Raw genomic sequence first — 22674 nt, 5'->3', positions numbered from 1 at the left:
CCTGATGCAAAGAGCTGACTCATTGGAAAAGACCTTGATGCTGGGAAAGATTGAAGGCAAAATGAGAAGAGGGCAGCAGAGAATGAGATGGTTAGATAGCATCACTGGCTCAATGGCTGTGAATCTGAGCAAACTCCAGGAGATTGTGGAGGACAGAAGAGCCTGGCATGCTGCAGTCTATGGAGTTGCAAAGAGTTGGACATGACTTAGCAACTGAGCAACAACAAAAACTTGGTTAATGTGGCAATTGTAAAACTATTTTAAGAGAAATTATGAAACCAGGAAACCACTACTTTATATGTTTTCCATGGATTTTCAAGGAAAAGGCTAATAAACATCACACTTAACATAAACTTGAGAAATATTTAAGTTGAAACAACTGTATCCATGCTAAATATTCAGTTTGGAATGCGGGCCATAGTACACTGTAAGAAGCAGTGTAGTGCTATGGTTATGAAATTAGGTTCAGTAATCACTTGCTTAAATTTAGCTATATCATAGGATAACTATACGGTCTTGGACAAGTTAGCTTAATATTCTTCCCTACATTTTACATTTGAAAAACCTCTCATGATTGTTGTGAGGACTAAGACAACAAAGTCTTTGGGTTTTTAAATATAAAAATTCAACATTAATGACAATTTATTTGCTGCATCACCTTGCCTGGGTGGGTGTTTGATAAATGAATTTCAAATAAACATGAATGTCCCTTTTAGGGCATAGTCTATTTGAAGACTCAGAATTAAGAAACTCAAAAAGCCCAGAGTTTATTGTTGCTGTTGTTAATAGGTTATCTGTTTCAAGGCATGATAAACTGAGCTTCTGTAAAATAGTCAGTGCATTAACAGTGACAGTTTTACCATTGGGATAGAAACAGTCTGAAGATATTTAAACTTTAACTTGATTCCCTTTGGACTTAAATGCTGTTTTTATTCATTTTTGTCCTTTATAACTCAGGTTATAAAAATATTGACTCCCTGAGATAAAAATACAGGGCATCCACACATATTCCAGGTGTTGTCCATTGTAACATTATATTGGAGAATAAATATAGGGATGGGTTCTTCTTATTTCATCATATTAACCAACTATACACTTTATTTTAACTTACATTACAGCTGGCTTTCTTGCTTACAGGCATGCAGAATACCTTCGCCCACAAACAAGCTCTGTTTCTTGTAACTCACCATCTCCTTTTTGATTTCTTAATTCCACTGGCAATTTGGAGCAGTCTGCTTACTCATGTTGTGTCTGCAGCTCTGGAGTCTTCGCCCTTGAGTCATGTAATTTTGGAAATCTTTGCTATCTGCATTATGTATTAACAGCAATCAGGCAGCCCTGTAAGACCTTTCTGGAAATATTCCAAAAAACCTTGGTTTATATTTTGTATGTAGTTTGAAGGAATTCCAGTTAAGTTAGCCTTGGGTTCCTAATTTTGACTGGCCATCCAACTGAAGACAGCCTCAGAAATCTCATTTGGCAAATCAGCACCCTTGGTGAGAAACTGTGGATTTCCTAAATGTCACACAATCAATTTGTGAATTAAGCTTCCAAAATCATAATTTAACTTTCTATTCCTAGGAAAACTCTTCCTGCAACTAATATTTACTGCAAGTCATTCCTTTCTTTCCTATTTAGTTTATTAATGAAAGTCTAGATTCCAATGTAGAAAAAATAAAGGATTAAAGATTCATTAAATATAATTATATCTTAAGGAAACAGTAGTAGTATGTGAGGGATGGAGTTTATAGATCATTTGTTCGTACGTTTTTTTCAATAAATTCTAACTAACCTACTTCATGCAGGGTACATTACTAAGTCACTGGGAAAGCAAGAGCTACTAAGATCCATTTGCCGTTCACAAGGAGCTTACAGTCTAGGTTGAAGGGCAGAAAAATAAACATGTAATTTCAATACAGTGTGTTAAGTGCTGTATCAGGGGTAAGTACTGAGTATGGTAAGAGCACAAAGAGAAGGCACCCTGGAGGTGATTACGTCTAAGCCATGATAACAAGGATATAAACAGATATGAAAGTGTTTTGAGCATTCTAGACAGAGGAAACAACTGCACAGATTTGGCTTGTTCTAACTAGTGATGGGCTTGTCTTAGACGATTTCTCTCATGTATTATGCTAGTTACGGTGGATTGTAAAAATCACCACAAATTCTTCCCCTTTTTGCATTCAAGTCTTTTTAAGGTAATGTTACAGATCCTCCCATAAGAGCTGTAGTATTTTTCTCTACCTCTTGAAACTGAGTAGCCCTTGTGACTTTGGTCAAGGAGACATAAGCAAATGTGATACTAGTAGAGACATGAGGAGTAACTTGTTTGCTGGAGCCTGACCTCTTGCTGAACCAGAGCCTGAGTCATCATGTTTTATGAGCCTGAGCTATCGTGCTGGGGGAAGAGAACCCAGGCATCCTGACTGACAGGCTGACAGCTGCCAGACATGTGAGGAAAGGCATCTGTGGGGAGCAAAATAAGGCCCCTCCACACGAAGCTATCCACATCCTAACCCCCAGAGCCTATATATTACCTTACAAGACAAAAAAAGACTTCAAGTATGTGATTAAATTAGGGATTTTGACATGAGATTATCCTGAATTATCTGGGGGGGGGGGGCGCGGTTCATTGTAATATCATTGTATCTCTTATAGGAGAGAAACAGAAAGGTGAGAGCTAGAGAGGTGAGAATGGAAGCAAGGGTGGAAGTCAGAGACTGATGATACTCTCCTTGTGGCCATGTGACAAGGAATGCAGGCGACCTCTTGAATTTAGAAAAGGCAAGGAAACAGACTCTCCTCTAAAGTCTCCAGAAGGAGTGCAGTCCTGCTAATACCTTGATTTTGTGTGCTAAATCACTTCAATCGTGTCTGACTCTTTGCCTGCATGGATCATAACCTGCAGGCTCCTCTGTCCATGGGATTCTGCAGGCAAGAATTCTGGAGTGGGTTGCCACGCCCTTCTCCAGTGGACCTTCCCGACCCAGGGATCGAAACTGTCTCTTGTGTCTACTTCACTGGCAGATGAGTTCTTTACCACTAGTGCCACCTGGAAAGGTGTAATACCTTGAGTATAGTCCAGTCAAAGCGTCTGACCTTCCTAGCCGCAAGATAGGAAATTTGTACTGGTTTAAGCTACTAAGTTTGTGGCAATATTTAGAGCAGCAAAGGAAACTAATACATCATACTGGATTATCTAGATGCCAGCCAACTGGCCAGCTGCCCACAGCTGCATGGCAAAACCCAGCAAAGATCAGTCAAGCTGGTACTGATCAGAAGAACCACAAAAACTACCTACTGGATTGTGAATGATAATAAACAGTTACTGTTTTAAATTATTGTTTTGGAGTGATTTCTTCCTCAGGAACAGCTACCTGATACACTGATCCATATAGTCAAAATTAAAAAATAGACCAAAACATATTTTTGTGTTGTTGCTTCAAGTTATTTCTTGCCGTATACCTGCAACTAATACAACATTGCAAATCAACTGTAGTTCAGCAAAATATTTTTAGAAGTTATTTCTCTAACTCTCTCATGGACTTTTATGTGGGTTCTGTACATTGTCTGAAATTTTAAATGAGAATTTCATCCACTCTTTGATCCAATACAAAATGATTATCCTCTGCCTATATTGTACTTGGCTAGACCCTGCGGTAGAAACTTAAAACTTGTTTCTGCTCTCAAGGAGCATATAGTTCTTTTTCTAAAAGTCTGATCTTGACCAGCTTGCTCAAATCTATACATTTTAGTATCTATCTCTTCAAAAAAATGGATAAAAGTAATACTTGACATGCTCAGTGGCTGTCATGTCCTACTCTTTGTGACTCTATGGACTGTAGCCCGCCAGACCCCTCAGTCCGTGGGATTCTCTGGGCAAGAATACTGGAGTGGGTTGCCATGCCCTCCTACAGGGTAGCTTCTTGACCCAGGGATCAAATCCATGTCTCCTGTGTCTCCTGCATTGCAGGCAGAATCTTGACCTACTAAGTCACCTGGGAGGCCCCAATACTTGGCCTAGAGGAGTGTTTTGAAGATTAGATGAGAAAATGCTTGTAAAATATTCATCTTTGCATGGCATACAATAAATATCCAATAAATGTCAACCAAATAAGAAGATGAGGGAAAACTAAGTGGCAATATACAAAATAGAAAAGACAGTAATATGAGAAATAACAATAACTGCTACTTATTGTTTACATGTTCTGGACTTTATGCTTATTAAGAGTTACTATAACCCTGAAAGATAAGTGTTGGTATTTGCATTTTCCAGATGCTTATTAATCTAAAATTAAGATTCAGAAGATTAAGTTTCTTCTTTAACATCATATAATCAGCTAGTGGCATAAGGTCTCTAACTCCACACTCCCTGATTCTAAAGCTCTTCATCCTTTAGTGCCTAGTGGCCAACAGGTGGTTGTGACTAAATCAGCAGCAGCTAGGATTATCTTTAAAAAGCTGTATCTGATCCGATCAGCTACTCTTACAGCTCCCTATTGCTTACAGAATCAAGTCCTTTTCATGATCCAAGTTGCTTTTCACTGACTTTCCCATTTCATATCACTTTACTCTGCTCTGGGTATACTGACATCTGTTGTTGTTCAGTTGCTAAGTCACGTCTGACCCTTTGCAACCCCATGGACTGCAGCATGCCAGGCTCCACTGGCCTCCACTATCTCCCGGAGTTTGGTAAAATTTATGTTCATTGAGTCTGTGATTCTACCTAACCATCTTATCTTCTTCCCCTTTCTTCTCCTTTTGCCTTCAATCTTTCCCAGCATCAAAGTCTTTTCCAATGAGTTGGCCCTTCACATCAGGTGGTCAAAGTATTGGAGCTTCAGCTTCAGCAACTGTCCTTCCAATGAATATTCAGGTTTGATTTCCTTTAGGATTGACTGGTTTAATATTCTTGAAGTATAAAGGACTCTCAAGAGTCTTCCTGAGCACCACAATTCAAAAGCATCATTTATGGACCCCCTTTATGGACCAACTCTCACATCTGTACATGACTACTGGAAAAATCATAGCTCTGACTATGTGGACCTTGGTTGGAAAATGATGCCTGTGCTTTTTAATATGCTGTCTAGTTTTGTCATAGCTTTCCTTCCAAGGAGCAAGTGTCCTTTAATTTCATGGCTGCAGTTACCATCCACAGTGATTTTAGAGCCCAGAAAAATAAAATCTGTCACTGCTTCCACTTTTTCCCCTTCTATTTGACATTAAGTGATGGGACAAGATGCCATGATCTTAGTGTTTTTGAATGTTGAGTTTCAAGCCAGCTTTTTCACTCTCCTTTTTCAGCTCATCAAGAGGCTCTTTAGTTCCTCTCCTCTTTCTGCATCTATCATCTGCATATCTGAGGTTATTGATATTTCTATGAGCAATCTTAATTCCAGCTGGTGATTCTTCCAGCCTGGTATTTCACATGATGTACTCTGCATATAAGTTAAATAAACAGGATGACAATATACAGCCTTGTCATACTCATTTCCCAATTTTGAACTAGTTAGCTGTTCCATGTGGAGAAGGAAATGGCAACCCACTCCAGTACTCTTGCCTAGATAATCCCATGGATAGAGGAGCCTGGTAGGCTACAGTCCATGGGGTCTTGAACAGTCGGACATGACTGAGTGACTTCACTTTCACTTTTCACTTTCATGCATTGGAGGAGGAAATGGCAACCCACTCTAGTGTTCTTGCCTGGAGAATCCCAGGGACAAGGGAGCCTGGTGAGCTGCCGTCTCTGGGGTCGCACAGAGTCAGACATGACTGAAGTGACTTAGCAGCAGCAGCAGCTGTTCCATGTCTGATTCTAACTATTGCCTCCTGTCCTGCATACAGGTTTCGCTGGAAACAGGAAAGGTGGTCTGGTATTCCTGTCTCTCTTAGACTTTTCTACAGTTTGTTATGATCCATACAATCAAAGGCTTAAGCATAGTCAATGAAGCAGAAGTAGATGGTTTCATGGAATTCCCTTGCTTTCTCCATGATGCAACAAATGTTGGCAATTTGATCTCTGGTTTCTCTGCTTCTTTGAAACCCAGCTTGTACATTTGGAATTTCTCAGTTCACATACTACTGAAGTCTAGCTTGAAGGATTTTGAGCATAATCTTACTAACATGTGAAATGAGAGCAATTATGCTACTGTACAAAGACTGTTTGAACATTCTTTGACATTGCCCTTCTTTGGGATTGAAATGAAAACTGACCTTTTCCAGTCTTGTGGCCACTGCTGAGTTTTACAAATTTGCTGACGTACTGAGTGCAGCACTTACCAGCATTATCTTTTAAGATTTTAAATAGCTCAGCTGGTATTCTGTCACCTCCTCTAACTTCGTTTGTAGTAATATTTCTTAAGGCCAACTTGACCTCACACTCCAGCATATCCAGTTCTCAGTGAGTGACCACACTATTGTGTTTTATCCAGGTCATTAAGAACTATTCTGTATAGTTCTGTGTATTCTTTCCACATCTTTTTAATCTCTTCTGTTTCTTCTAGGGCCTTGCTGTTTCTGTCCTTTATCATGCTCATCCTTGTATGAAATATTACCTTGATGTCTCCAATTTTCTTGAAAACATCTCAAGTCTTTCTCATTCTGTTGTTTTCCTCTATTTCTTTGCATTGCTAATTGAAAAAGGCCTTCTTATCTTTTCTTACTGTTCTCTGGAACTCTGCATTCAGTTGGGTATATCTTTTCCTTTCTCCCTTGCTTTTCATTTCTCTTCTTTTCTCAGCTGTTTGTAGAGCCTCCTCAAACAACCACTTTCCCTTCTTTCATTTCTTTTTCTTTGGGATGATTTTGGTCACTGCCCCCTGTACATGTTACATACCTCTGTCCACAGTTTTTCAGGCACTCTGTCTACCAAATCTAATCCTTTGAATCTATTAAAGGACTATACCTTTGATAGAATCTATACCTCCACTGTATAATCATAAGAGATTTTATTTAGGTTATATCTGAATGGTCTAATGGTTTTCCCTACTTTCTTCAATTTAAGACTAAATTTTGCAATAAGGAGCTCATTATCTGAACCAGAGTCAGCTCTGGGTCTTTTTTTTGCCTGCTGTGTAGAACTTCTCCATCTTTGGCTGCAAAGAACATAATCAGTCTGATTTCAGTATTGATTATCTGGTGATGTCCATGTGTAGAGTTATCTCTTGGGGTTTGGAAAAGGGTGTTTGTTGTGATCAGAGAGTTCTCTTCACAAACCTCTTGTTAGTTGTTACCTTGTTATTCTGGGTATCTCTTAACTTCCTATTGTTGCATTTGAATCTCCTATGATGAAAAAGGTATCTTTTTTTGGTGTTAGTTCTAGAAAGTCTTGCAGGTCTTCATAGATCTGGTCAGTCAGCTTTTTCAGCATTAGTGGTTGGAACATAGACCTGGATTACTGTGATGTTGAATGGTTTGCCTTGGAAACGAACCGAGATCATTCTACCATTTTTGAAATTGCATCCAAGTACTGCCTTTTGTTGACTATGAGGGCTACTCCATTTCTTCTAAGGGATTGTTGCTCGCAGTAATAGGTATGATGGTCATCTGAATTATATTCGTCCATTCCCATCCATTTTACTTCACCGATTCCTAAGATGTTTATGTTTACTCTTACTTGACCACCTCCAACTTACCTTGGTTCATGGACCTAACATTCCAGGTTGCAATATTGTTCTTTACAACATTGGACTTTACTTTCACCACCACCCACATTCACAACTGAGCGTCATTTCCACTTTGGCCCAGCTGTTTCATTCTTTCTGGAGCTATTAGTAATTCCCTCTGCTCTTCCTCCTTAGCTTTTTGGACGCCTTCTGACCTGGGAAGCTCATTTTCCAGTGTCATGTTTTTGCATTTTCATGCTGTTCATTTAGTTCTCCTGGCAAGATTACTAGAGTGGTTTACCATTTCTCCTCCTATGGACCAGTCAGAACTCTTCACTATGACCCATTCATCTTTGGGTACTCCCTACATAGCATGGCTCATAACTTCATTGGTTTACCCAAGCCCCTTTGCTACAAGCAAGGCTGTTATCCACAAAGAGGATACTAACATCTACCAGCGGGTAAAATGTCCCTCTCTTTCCTACTTCCAAACTCTGCACATGCTGATATCCCTCCTTGAATGCTCTTTCCTCTTGGACTCAACCCTCCTTTATCCTTTCCATCTCAGTTTCAGTTTAGTTCAGTCGCTCAGTCGTGTCCGACTCTTTGTGACCCCATAGACTGCAGCACACCCGGCCTCCCTGTCCATTACCAACTCCCGGAGTTTACTCAAACTCATGCCCATTGAGTCGGTGATGCCATCCAACCATCTCATCCTCTGTCATCCCCTTCTCCTCCTGCCTTCAATCTTTCTGAGCATCAAGGTCTTTTCAAATGAGTCGGCTCTTCTCATCAGGTGGCCACAGTATTAGAGTTTCAGCCTCAGCATCAGTCCTTCCAGTGAATATTCAGGACTGATTTCCTTTAGGATGGACTGGTTGGATCTCCTTGCAGGCCAAGGGACTCTCAAGAGTCTTCTCCAATACCACAGTTCCAAAGCATCAATTCTTCAGTGCTCAGCTTTCTTTATAGTCCAACTCTCACATCCATACATGACCACTGGAAAAACCATAGCCTTGACTAGACAGACCTTTGTTGGCAAAGTAATGTCTCTGCTTTTTAATATGCTATCTAGGTTGGTCATAACTTTTGTTTGAAGTGTAAGTTTCTTTTAATTTCATGGCTGCAAGTCACCCTCTGCATCTCAGTTTAGGTACCATCTTTTCCCCTGATACTTAGATTACTTTAATTCTCTTTGTTATCTATTTTTCTTTAACATTTTCTTCTTTCCTTTCTTAGCCTTCACCTTTGAAGTTCCTTGGCTTATTGCCTGTCTTTCTCAGTTGTATAAACTTCTAGTGGCCCTTTGGTTCTAGAGTTCCCTTTCTTTGTTCCCAAGACACAGGAATGGTCTCTCCGAACCATATCTCTATTTCTAAACTTAATTACCCCTCCATCCTGCCCTTGATCCAGGGGTGAGCATTTAATTTAGGCTGACTATTTGGTTTCATTCTGCTAATAATTTGAACAAAGAGATGTACAGCCTCAGGGAATTGGAACTCTGCCGTGTTGATAGCAGCTGTCTAAAGCAAAGACTTATGAATTCTGCCTCCTAGTCCCCAGTTCACCCTGATTCTTACCCTCCCCAAGATCCATTGTTCAACTCTTGTTTGTATTTCTGTTTCCTTGGGCCTCCTTCAAATATGGTTCCCTTTTGACTTAAACTAGCCAGAGCTGGTTTTTGTTAATGCTAGACTGTGAGCTTCATGATGTAATTTCAGAATTCCTTCTCATTACCCAGATGTTATAAATCTGTAGATACCCCAATATTTTAGAAGCATGATAGGAAAGATATTCACTCATTTCTGGATTTATCTTTTAAATTTTTGGAGTTTTGAAGACTCTAAAATAAAGATTCTATATTGATTATTATCTCATTGAAACATGTCAGTGTAAGCCTAGAGGTGCTTAAAGAGAGCCTCCATGTCTAAGACCATTACTTGTCTTGCTCTCTACTCAGCTGAGACTAAGTCATCTCTTTGGAATGCCATGAGAAGACATTCTATCCTTTGTTAAGGAACTTGCCTGACCACAATTGTATTATTATGCCTATGTCTGTTGAAAAATTCCAAGGAAAATTAGAAAGAATCACATGGGATTTTGGCTTGAGTCAAATGAAACCAGTTTGGAATGAAAAAGCAAAGATAATATGAGCAGTAAAAGAAATTTCACAACTATTAAAAGTGCCAATTTTCCTGCAAAATTTTCCTTCCTTAAATGTCTTATAAATTGTATATACAGTGGTGTACTTTTTAGAAGGTGATCAAGGATCTTGGTGTTGTAAAACATAACTTCTGTTACATGGTATCTAGCTCCTTTGAGTTCCAGTATTACATCAGTTTCTTGTATTACATAAGTATATATAATACAAGAAATTTATATATATACATATATATATGTATGTATATATATATATATATATATATATATATATATATATATATGTATTGATGACTCTATCCTTCTGGTTGTTCAGGCCCCAAATTTTGGCATCATTCTTGCTAGCTAAGTCATTATCATCTCTTGTTTGGATTATTGTAATAATCTCCTAGTTTGTCCTTTTTTATTCTGCCCTTGGAGCCCTACAGTCTATTCTCAGCACAACATCTGGAGTCATTCTGCCAAAATTGTAAATCAGATCACATTCTCTACCCCAACCTTTCCACTGTCTTCCTATTATATCCTAAAGTGAAACTAAAATGAATGTGTTAGTCACTAAATCATGTCCAACTCTTTGTTCCCCAAAACTGTAGCCCTCCAGGCTCCTCTGACCATGGGTTTTCCCAAGCAAGAATACTGGGGTAGGTTGCCATTTTCTTCTGCAGGGGATCTGGCCTACCCAGGAATTGAACCTGGGCCTCCTGCATTGCAGTCAGATACTTTACCATCTGAGCCACCAGGGAAGCCCCATTATACCTTAAAGAAAAACCCAAGTCTCTACAATGGCCTATAAGACTCTTTACCAACGGGACTATTGCCTTTAAGTTTGACTGTTCTTCTCACATATCTGCCTCCTTGCTCTTCCTTGAATATGATGGACTTGATTTGGCCTTAGGACTCTGCCTTGTTGCTCTCTGCCTGCAACAGTCTTCCCCAGGTTATTTGCCTGCCTTTCCTTTTACTTATTTCAGGTTGCTGTTCAAACACTTTCTTCTCAGTAAGTCCTTTCTTATCACTGTATTTAAAATTGCTCCCACCCATCTAATCCTACTGATCACTATCTATTTCCCTTTCACGTCTTATTTTCTCCATAGTGCTTACCACAATCAAACATTTGGTATATTCACCTCTTTTTTCATTGTCTGTCTCCTCCCTCTAGGATGTTGTTGTTTTTCAGTCACTCAGTCATGTCCGACTCTTTGCAACCCCACGGACTGTAGTATGCCAGGCTTCCCTGTCCCTCACCATCTCTTGGAAATTGCTCAGACTCATGTCCATTGAGTTGGTAATGCCATCCAACTATCTTGTCCTCTGACACCCCCTTCTCCTCCTGCCTTCCATCTTTCTCAGAATATAAGATGCATTAATAAAGATGCTTGTTTGTTTTCTTTACTGCTTTATCTCCCAATGATTATGACATTGCCTGGCACACAGTTGAAATTCAATACATGTTTGTTGAATGAATTATTTTTTTCTTCCTAAGCAACTTCTTTGTTTATACACTGAATCCAGTCTCTACTGTCTGTTTAGAAATTGTTTCATCAACTATTCTCAAATTTTCCTGTATTTTTCCTCTCTGCTGCTCATCTAAATCAGTGTTTTCAGCCCATAAATATAGTTAAATATCACTAATATCTCTTACAAAATCTTTCCTGTGATTTCCAGTTCAAGCTGAGATTTTAAAATACAAGGAACACAAAATGGGATTAAACACATTATAGGAAATGAGGGTTGGGCTAGATGTCAAGAGTGAATTTCAAAAAAAAAAATAGTAATAGGAAGAAAATGGGAGAAAGTTTAAAGATGAAATAGAAGCTGAGGGTAATTGTAGCCCAGAAGGAGGAAGGAGCTTTAGTATGTGTGTGTGTGGGTGGGGGGGTGGGTGGCGGGACACTGTTAGCTAATACCCTTGGTGATCCCTAGAGAGAATATGGAACCCTAACTGATAGAGAGCAAGGTCAGGAATGAGAAGTAAAACCAAAAAAAAGGAGGTTTTTTTGACATATGTTTATAGAAAGCTGCATCAGTCTGTTCACCCATTTCCTCTCCCCATTGTTAAACACACAGCTGTTCACAGCAGAGTTAGTGAGTATGCCAAGACATAGTGTACTTTTGAATGTTTTAGATCATGAGCATATATTACTTTGACTTAGATTTTTAAAAAGATGGAAAATGATTAAAGGCAGTAGTAAAAAGGCAACGTGGAGTAGCACTTGACTGAAGCAGCCCAGGCACCAGACTGCCTGAGTTTGAATCACAGGTGTGCTACTTCCTAGCTGAATAACCTTGGGTAATTTACTTAGCTTGTGTCTCAGTTTTACTGTTTGTAAAATGGACATAATAGAGGTGTTTTCCTTACAGGTTTGCTGTGAGGACAAAATCAGTTGTTAAGGTACTTAAACCAGTGTCTTATGTATGTGATAAATTGTAATTATGTTTTTGGGAAGGGAAAAAGAAAAAAAAATTATGAACCAATTCAATCTGTTTATGTACTCTAAATTGACTCACATCTCATTTCTCTTGTAATTCTGGGTTTGGTAGTCTATTGAAGGAGAAGAATAAGGGTTGAGTCTGAGCAATTGTTTGGGATTTCTGAAAAAGGAGCAGGGGAGGGGGGAAATTTTAATTTGATTGGATGTTTTAAAAATTCAACTAGTAGAGTGCCTTGATCAACATTCCTTTTGTCTGTTTTGTTGGTATTGTAACTAATTTTAAGGAAAAAGCAAGGCTTACTCCCTCCACAGAGCCCTTTGCAAAATCCCTGGCCCACTAAGAACTCTCTTTATCCCTTGCATATGTTAATTTTTAATTGCATTTAGCCCCATTTTATATTGCATACTTTAATTATTGAGACAGAAATTGTTCTTTATTATATGATACTACTAAGTAGAACATATTTTACTAATTACTAATTTTACCCCTTTTACTAATTATGGGTTTATAGAGTATATTTATTTAGTATAGCAATTTTTATAAAAGAATATTAATTTTCCCTTCACCTAACCTTTCCTGTAACACTTTGTACTTTCTTCTTTTAATGGCTAAATCATTAGAAATGGAAACCTGCATTCTATAGTAGTGTGGTTTCCATTTCTATAGCTGATTTACTCTTTAACCCTCTACAGGTTGCTTTAATCCCTCTACTCTGCTCAGACTCTCATTGGGGTGTGCACCTATTTCCTAGTTGCCAGGGCAGTTATCTATTTTAGTCCTTATTTTGCTTAACCATTCAACATCAACATCTTGACCACTTCTTGAACTTTGAATCCTCTTGAAGCTTCTTGAATCTTCTCTGTTGGATTTCAGGAAAGTCTTCTCAGCTCACACCCCACCTCCCACCATTCCTTCTCTCAGTCTTCTTCGTCAGCATCCATATTTAAGAAGACCCTTTGCAGATCTTTCATTCCTCAGCTGGCAAATATAAATATTAGAAATTGAATAGTAAGTAGGGCTAATGTATTTATTAGGGAATATTATTAAGAGTTTAAACATTGTAGGATATTTGACATATCAAATAATACATTCTAGGGAAATGATTATTATTGAGGTAATAGCATGGTTTGAAGCACCCAAAATTACGGGAAAAAAATTCTGTGATAGAGTTAAACAACAATTATTTTGGTATACAGAGGTAAATTAAAAGGACAATTACAAAGTGACTTACAAAGTCAAAACCAGAATAAAATTTTAATTTAGTTCTTAGAGAACTAACTTCCATGGAAGCTCTCCATTATTCTCCTTCACTCCCACAAACACTTTTCTGAAGAGCAGATACTCTCAAGAGTGCACCAATAGTAAACACATAATCTGGTGGTGCTGACAGGGATAGGGACTGCTCTTACTCATTTCCCACTCCTCCTTTCCTTCAGAAAAGATATTTTCCCTTCTCTGTTTCTTTCCTTTCTGTTTCTTTGGCAGAGTAGAATGATTTAAAGCTTGGTGAGTTTCAGAGGAGGACCTGGCAAGTGTGGTTCCTTCCTGTCCCTTTAGTCTTTAGGATTTGCCTGCCTGTATGGAATCTGCCCTGATGGATCACATGGAAATCAGTGGTAAAGGTCTCAAACTTGATTTTTAGTCAGAGTGAGTGGGAGATAACATATGCTTAATTCTAGGACTCAGAATCAGGAAGTCTGTTCTCACCATATATTCTTCAAGAGCCCCCTTTTGTTCTCCATCTGCCTCATTCTTTTGTCCATCTCATTGATTCAGAATTCAGGAGGGGAAAACTGGGGAGCTACTTACTAATTCCCTCAAAACTAATATTAACTTCCACAGCGAGTTAACTCTCCATTATTTGTAACAATATGCATCAGAGAACAATCATTTCACAGACATATTGTTCTACCTGGTAGTAGATATAGATAGAAATCTTTCTATGATTTTTAAGGCAAGATATAACTACTTTTTGGATGATTTAATCATCTCAAAGAGGCCAAAATACATCCCTCTTCAGTATGTTCATAGTATCCATCTCACAATAGTTGATTCAACATAATTCTTGTGGTCACATGACTTATTCCCTATTTTTATCATGTAGATAACAAAACAAAGAAGATTCTACCACCCAACAAAATAAGAAATTACTAGGAACAGGTACAAGAGAAATCCTGCCTTCTTCATTGGGAAATCAAATCTCCTCTAGTAGTCCATGGGGTCACAAAGAGTTGGACAGGACTGAGTGACTTTCACTTTCACTTTCAATATCATGTAATTCTCCAGTTTTCTAGGATTTTATTACAACTTATCTGAATGCAAACCAATTTTCTCAAAACTCTAGAATTTTTTTTTTTGTCCTGCAGCCATTATTATATAAAAGATAAACTTGAAATTAGGCTCAGAATCCATGACAAATGAAAGCCTTTTTCTTTTGGGTTTTCTCTGCTACATGATAGTCATGAAATATATTTTATAGTATTAACTTGAATTATTAAAATGTTATAGACTTTTATACACAGTTTCAGTCAGCCTCCCTAAGTTATATGTAAGGGAAACCTTGAGTCTTTCCAGGTTAGAGGGAGAATGCCTGGCACAGTTAAAAACTAAAACTGTAAGGTTATAATCCTGAGATATATAAGGTCTAGTCAGTTCAATCAGCAGTGACTTACAGAGTTCATGTATGAAGTATGATGTTAGAAACTGGGGAATCCAAAGATTAATTGGGCCTGGTCATTTTCTATGATGTTCTAACTCATAAATGAGAGGGGGAATATGTGAATTCAACCAACTGACTGTCAAATTCTCCTCTTCTGAGGGACCAGGATAACTAGCCTGGGTTTTTGGCAAAATGAATTAGATCTAGGGCTTCCCTGGTAGCTCAGACGGTAAAGCTTCTGCCTACAATGCGGGAGATCCAGTTTCGATCCCTGGGTCGGGAAGATCCCCTGGAGAAGGAAATGGCAACCCACTCCAGTATTCTTGCCTGGAAAATCCCATGGACTGAGGATCCTGGTGGGCTACAGTCCATGAGGTTGCAAAGAGTTGGACACGACTGAGCGACTTCACTTCACTTCACTTCTGGATAGTTGATGGTTAGATCTTGTGTTAGTAACTGCTCCGAAGCATTCATGAGTGGGCAGACCTAGTTTATGAATAAGAAAACAAAGCAACAAAAACACATTCTTGGAGAATTCTAAAGTCAATTACTTTCAGGCTTTTAACAATGAAATTTCATTGCCGTAAATTAAAATTCAAAAGACCAGGAGTCTCCTAGACACCAGGACCAAGTAAAGAATGGGAGCAGACAAAAGGAAAATAAGAAGATCCAAAATCATTACAGAGAACAGGCTGGCCAGCCAGTGATTCATTTCTGGTGGCTTCTGGCCATGTAAATTGTGAGCTAAAGGCCTGAGTTGGGAAAACACCAGCCAAATGCTAGATCGTCATAGTGCAATGGAAGGCAGACAGGGATTTCACCAAATCATACAAGTTAGTTGTTATTTTCAGTTAGTTCAATTTTTAGAACTGATGCATGGGCCTGTCACTAGAAGAAGCAGGGTTATATCGACATGGGATACCTAAAATAAGCTGGAACAGCAGCATATACATATATTTTTTGGACTTCCTATGCTTACTTTCTTTTATATCAGGTGTTTACCTCTAGATCTGAGGGTGACTGAAATCAGCCCAGCTTCAAGCTATTAAGAAATAGAAGCATAGCTTGGTCTCTAAAGGGAATACTGGAATGCTGTTTCAAATTTTAAGAGGAACAGATTTCAGATCAGCAAAAACAGATGTCCACAAAGAGGAAAGTTAAAATATCAAATGCGACAGAAGACAAGAATTACGAGGAGGAAAGAAAACCTCTGAATTTTGCAGCCAGGTAAATGTCAATCTGCATCTTGGCTCAGCCTCTTAGTAATTTTGTAATCTCTGTCAAGTCAAATAATTTCTCTGAGCCTCAATAGTAAAGTCAAAATTCTGACTCATCATTAATAACTTGAAGATGAGGTTTTGAAAACCCTTCAGTATATAACTAGTTATTAGTATTAACAGTTTTTAAGAAAATAGTCATTTCAGCAAAATTGTGCCATTTACAGAGATGTGGATGGACCTAGAAACTGCCATACAGAGTGAGGTAAGTCACAAAGAGAAAACTAAATGTACAGTAACTCATATATGTGGAATCTAGAAAAATGGTATAGATTAACTTATTTCAAAAACAGAAATAGAGACATACACATAGAAAACTAGCATAAGGACATAAGGACACCAAGGAGGGAAAAGAAGGCTGGATGAACTGGGAGGTTGGAATTCACATATATACACTTATATGCATAAAATAGAAGAGAAATCCCCTGGAAAAGGGTATGGCTTCCCACTCTAATATTCTTGTCTGGAGAATTCCATGGACAGAGGAGCCTGGCAGGCTACAGTCCATGGGATCACAAAGAATTGAACATGACTGATGGACTAATGCATCACTTTCACGTATATAAAACAGATAACTAATAAGAACCTACTGTATAGCACAGGGAACTCTACTCAATGCTCTGTGGTGACCTAAATGGGAAGGACATTTTTTTCAGAAGGGTATATATGTATACATGTAGCTGGTTCCCTTTGCTGTACAACAGAAACTAATACAATTTTGTAAAGCAACTATACTCCAATATTTTTTTTTTAAATAACCATTTCAGTGGTGGGAAATGCAAGCTAAAACAATGAATGGAGAGGAGATGAAAGTAATACATATATAGGTGAAAGGTAAGGAATGTAATCAGATGAAATACTTTAGAAAAATCAGATGATAGCTAGAACATGATATCAAGTTCAACTTATTTAATTATCTATCCTTTCCCTACCCCAAGATAGGGCAGGTCTGTGAAAATAAGAAAGCTTGGTAGTCATAGACTGAGGAAAAGATTATAGAGAAAGGAGAGAAGTGAAAGAAACCAACAAGTCATTCAAATTTAATGTAAGGAAAAGACCATTTCTCTTCCAAAACTAAAGACATGGATAAGATGACAGCCCCTTCACAGGCCATCTCAAGTATTAATTCTTCTATAAGTTCCCACTGTCTTTGATATGCCTTAGGCCACCATACCTCTTTTCCACACTGTAACGTGGTCAATTTATGTGTCTCTCTGTTACATTGCATTATCTATATCCTTACTGCTAAGTGCATTTCTTAACCTATATTACCTACTCACTAAATGTTATTTGAATGAATGAATATATGAATGAGCATAAGCAGTTGCTTTCTTTTTCTCCTATAACCAGCACTATTGCTAGTGACTTTACTCTCTTTGGTGATTCAGCTAAAAAGACTAGTATCTGGCTAATCGTTTTTTATGCCAGGACATATGAAAGATAATCCTATCTTAATAAGCTTGATTGTTAAGGCTCCATCTATTGAATGGACTCAGAAGAACCACTGTTCTCCTTCTTGCTCAATTGCAAGTTTACAAGTCTCTCTCCTTTATTTAACTATGAGCCCTTCCAGGCTAGAAGCCAAGTCTCATTCATCTTGGTATACAATACCCAAAACTTCACTCATACCCTTAACTCTATAGTAGAAAACTCACTCAGTCTCTGACACTTAGAGAAACCCTATAAATATTTGGGTAATTACTAAATGAGTATAACCCAGGTAAATAAGATTTAAACAATGCTTAGTGTCATATCATTTAAACCTACAGCTAAATAGCCTCTATTATAGTGCACTTGTTTATAAAATGATTTAAGCACATCATTCACACATCATAAAGCTGCCCCCTTAAAAGGGGGGGCAAAAGTCCCTTTGTTATATTGCATTGTGAAATGGTTAGCTGTGATATCCCCACTGAGAGTATTTAGTGTAGGTAACTCAGTTCATTGAGAGAGGGAAACAGATTTTAACTATTTCTTATTTCATATATTTGTAGCTTAGTTTGCCATGATAAAGAAAAGCTACAATCATTGATTTTCTTGTATGTTACATATGGAACATGAAAGATTGTCTGTGGTCAAGGGGAATAACTAAATAAAGGGGTCCATCTCTGTGATGAAATGTGGTTTACTATTAAGAAGAAAATCTTTCATTTCCAAAGACTGACTATGATGATACTTTGAAAAAAAAATCCCATATAGTTAAATGTAGGACCATGAAAGAATTCCACCCAGTGACCTCCTCTGTAACATTTCATTTGATTATGATTTGGAAATATTTTTCCCTTACTTTAAACCTTTCTCTTGAAATCGCCTAATTCAAAGTCCTTAAATCAGTGGCAAGAGATATGTTGGCCAAAATTAATGCCTCCCTTATACAAATGGTCTTTTTAAATTATGTGGTTCCCATTTAAAAGTGGCTCTTTGTGACTAAGATGGTTTTAGTTTGTGATTGTGCAAGAATGGCTTCATGATTTTTAGCTCTGAACTTGGTCTTTTCACGCTTTCTCTTGCAAGCTTTGTCTTCTCTTTTCTGAAGTTATTTGAGGAAGATAAAGAGGCTTATAGACACTGACACATTGTTTTTGTTATTGTTGTTTTAAGTTTAAAATTGACTCAGAGAAAAGAGATATTGTCATAGATCACTGCTTATTGCATAGAATTTTTATTGTCATTCCACAAACATTTATGGAGGGCTGACTGGAAGCCAAACACCAAAGGTACATATGCATTCACATGTCTAAGGAACCATGTCCTGTGAAGAAGACATTCAAGCTTGCTGACATTTCCTGATCAATGTAGTTAATCTGTAATGGTAAGCAGAAAGGGCTTCCCTAAGGCTTATCTAACTCCACATTGAAGGGAGTATATTCCTTTCTCAGTGGATGACCCAGTCCTTAGAAGAAGAGTGGAAGTTTCCAGGGAAAAGGAGGGAATAGTAAGACAGATAAGATTGACAGGCTATTAACAAGAAAGGAGTTTGTGGCACTGCAAGAAGTTCTGTCTACCTTATAAGGAGAGTGCAAAGAGTGGAGAAATAAGAGATGAGGCTGGTGAAAAGAATATAATTACATTATAAGATTTACCATCTTTCATCTCCAATATTCTATGAACTATAGATACCAAAGAAAGTAGTCCTTATTTTCTGAGTAGGGTGAGAGGTAAAGAAACTTAAGGATACCTTCATACACTAAAAAATATGGGTAGACCCATAGGGAGAGCCAAGAGTTGGGAGATGGAGCTTAGAGTCTCAGACAATCTGGATGAAGGAAGATGCAGGTGGAAAAGTTGAGGAGATAGTTGTAGGATAGAAGGAAAAGGAGAGATTAAAAATGACAGATTAAGATTAACAAAAACATGCACACAAACAAACACACCTCAGACATAACTCTGAAACACATATGACTTGCTGTCAATGGATGAGTGGCTAAGATGATGTCTCACACACACACACACACACACACACACACACACACACAGACACACACACACACAATGGAATACTATTCATCCATGAGAAAGAAAGAAATCTTGCCAATTGTGACAGTATTGATCAACCTCGAGGGCATTATGCTAAATGACATAAGTCAGACAGAAAAAGACAAATACTATATGATGTCACTTATATGTTATTGTGTTGTTGTTCAGTAACTAAGTCATGTCTAATGCTTTGCAACTCCATGGTCTATAACACAGCACAATCTTCTGTCCTCCACTATCTCCTGGAGTTTGTTCAAATTCACATCAATTGAATCAGTGATCTAACCATCTCATCCCTCTTCCAACCCCTTTTCCTTTTGCCTTCAACCTTCCCTAGCATCAAGGTCTTTTCCAATGAATCAGAACTTCACATTAGGTGGCCAAAGTATTGGAGCTTCAGCTTCAGCAACAGTCCTTACAATGAATATTTAGGGTTGATTTCCTTTAGGAATGAGCAGTTTGATTTCCTTGCTGTCCAAGGCATTCCCAAGAGTCTTCCTTGTCATCACAATTCAAAAGCATCAATTCTTCAGTGCTCCACCTTCTTTATGGACCAACTCTCACACACATATATGATTACTGGAAAAAGCGTAGTTTTGACTATGTGGGTCTTTGTAAGCAAAGTAATGTCTCTAATTTTTAATACACTGTCTAGGTTTGTCATAGCTTTCCCTCCAAAGAGCAGGCATTTTTTACTTTCACAGCTTTAGTCACTATTCCCAGTGATTTTTAAAGCCCAGGAAAATAAAATCTGTCATGGCTTCCACTTTTCCCCTTCTATTTGCCATGAAGTGATTTAACAGATGCCATAATCTTAGTTTTTTGAATGTTAAGTCTTAAGCCAGCTTTTCACTCTTCTCTTTCACCTTCATCAAAAGACTCTTTAATTCCTTTTCACTTTCTGCCATTAGAGTGGTGTCATCTGCATATCTGAGGTTGTTGATATTTCTCCCAGTAATCTTGATTCCAGCTTGTGAGTCATCCAGTCTGACATTTTGCATGATGTATTCTGCATATAAGTTAAATAAACAAGGTGACAACATATAGCCTTGTCTTACTCCTTTCCCAATTTTGAGCCAGTCAGTTGTTCTCTGTCCAGTTCTGTTTCTTCTTGACCTGCATACAGGTTTCTCTGGAAACAGAAAAGGTGGTCTGGTACTCCCATCTGTTTAAGAATTTTCCACAGTTTGTTGTGATCTACACAAAGGTTTTAGCATAGTCAATGAAGCAGAAGTAGATGTTTTTCTGGAATTCCCTTACATTCTCCATGTTGCAACAAGTATTGGCAATTTGATCTCTGGTTCATCTGCTTTTTCTAAACACAGCTTGTACATCTGGAAGTGCTTGGTTCACATAGTGCTGAAGCCTAGCTTGAAGGATTTTGAACATAAACTTGCTGGCATGTGAAATGAACACCATTGAACAGTAGTTTGAATATTCTTTGGCCTTGCCTTTCTTTGGGATTGGAATGAAAACTGTTCTTTTCCAGCCCTGTGGCCACTGCTGAGTTTTTTAAATTTGCTGACATATTAAGTGCAGAACTTTAACACTTTAACAGCATCATCTTTTAGGATTTTAAATAGCTCAGCTGGAATTCCATCACCTCCACTAGCTTTGCTCCTTGTGATGATTCCTAAGGCCCACTTGACTTCACACCAGGATGTCAGACTCCAGGTGAGCAACAACACCATAGTGGTTATCCATGTCATTAAGACCTTTTTGTAGAGTTCTTTTGTGTATTCATGCCACCTCTTCTTAATCTATTCTGTTTCTGTTAGGTTCTTACCGTTTCTGTCCTTTATCATGTTTATCCTTATATGAAATGTTCCTGCGATGCCTCCAGTTTTCTTGAAGAGATCTCTAGTCTTTCTCATTCCATTGTTTTCCTGTACTTCTTTCCATTGTTCATTGAAGAAGGCCTTCTAATCTCTCCTTGCTATTCTCTGGAACTCTGCATTCAGTTAGATATGTCTTTCCCTTTCTCCCTTGCCTTTGGCTTCTCTTCTTTCCTCAGCTATTTGTAAAGCCTCCTCAGATAACCACTTTGCCTTCATACATTTCACTCATATGGAATCTAAAAAACCAAATAATAAAAACAGAAAGTAGAATGGTAATTACCAGGGCTGTGGGAAGGGGGAAATGAGGAGGTGTGTTTTTTTTTTTAATTAATTTATTTTTTTATTGAAGGATAATTGCTTTACAGAATTTTGCTCTGTTCTCTCAAAATCTCAACATGAATCAGCCATAGGTATACATATATCCCCTTTCTTTTGAAACTCCCTCCCATCTCCCTCCCCATTCCACCCCTCTAGGTTGATACAGAGCCCCTGTTTGAGCTTCCTGAGCCATATAGTGGGGAAGTGTTTTTTAAGGGTACAAATTTGCAACTGTTAAATAGGTGCTGGAGATGTAATGTGAAGCATAGTGGTTATAGTTCACAATAGCATGTTATAAACTTCAAAGTTGCTGAGAGACTAGATCTTAATGTTCTCAGCACAAAAAAGAAATTATAATTATGCAACATGATAGAAATGTTACCTAATGCTATAGTGGTAATCATATAGCAATGTATAAATGTACCAAATCAACACATTGTATACCTTAAACTTATAGGATGTTTTAGGTCAATTATATCTTAATAAAAATAGTATATACACCCAAAGACAGAAGCAGTAAGATAACAGAGAGACAAAGATAGAGACATATAAAAAAGACAGACATCAAATGGTACAATACAGAGAACTAGATATAGTAGCCACTACAGTTACTAGAACTTTGGCAGAAAAGGAGTGCTTATAAAGGTTTCTAAGGTTTTCCTGTCCTTTGAATGTATTGTGTTACGTAATGCTCTTTGTTTCTCTACAGAAAGTTTATTAAAACTACCCTATTTATTAACATGTTTAGAGTTTTTGCTTTAAGATGTATGAACATGACCCCATAGACTCCCAGCAGGTACCCTAGAGGTGAACAGTGATGAGAGCAAGGAAGCCCATGTGCCCCATTAGTGAGTTGGAGACCCCTACTGTGCCTTGTTGTGGTCAGAGTGACTTTTCTCAGTTCCAGC

At 38.0% G+C, this 22674-nt stretch overlaps 1 long non-coding RNA gene across 4 annotated transcripts in view; it reads left to right on the top strand.

The window, feature by feature from the left end:
- The window catches only part of LOC110126619 (uncharacterized), a 362093-nt gene that overhangs the window by 141900 nt on the left and 197519 nt on the right, over nt 1-22674 (top strand). The window contains exon 7 of one of the 4 annotated variants that reach the window (XR_011491486.1): nt 15851-16083. The exons of the other annotated variants lie outside the window; for them this stretch is intronic. This is a non-coding gene — a long non-coding RNA (uncharacterized lncRNA). The remainder of the gene's footprint in view (nt 1-15850; nt 16084-22674) is intronic. 4 annotated transcript variants of the gene reach the window in all.

The sequence above is a fragment of the Odocoileus virginianus genome, chromosome 15 (assembly GCF_023699985.2).
Source record: "Odocoileus virginianus isolate 20LAN1187 ecotype Illinois chromosome 15, Ovbor_1.2, whole genome shotgun sequence".
NCBI lineage: Eukaryota > Metazoa > Chordata > Mammalia > Artiodactyla > Cervidae > Odocoileus > Odocoileus virginianus.
The sequence above is the reverse complement of the archived record's forward strand: the minus strand, read 5'-3'. Positions and strand labels throughout refer to the sequence as shown.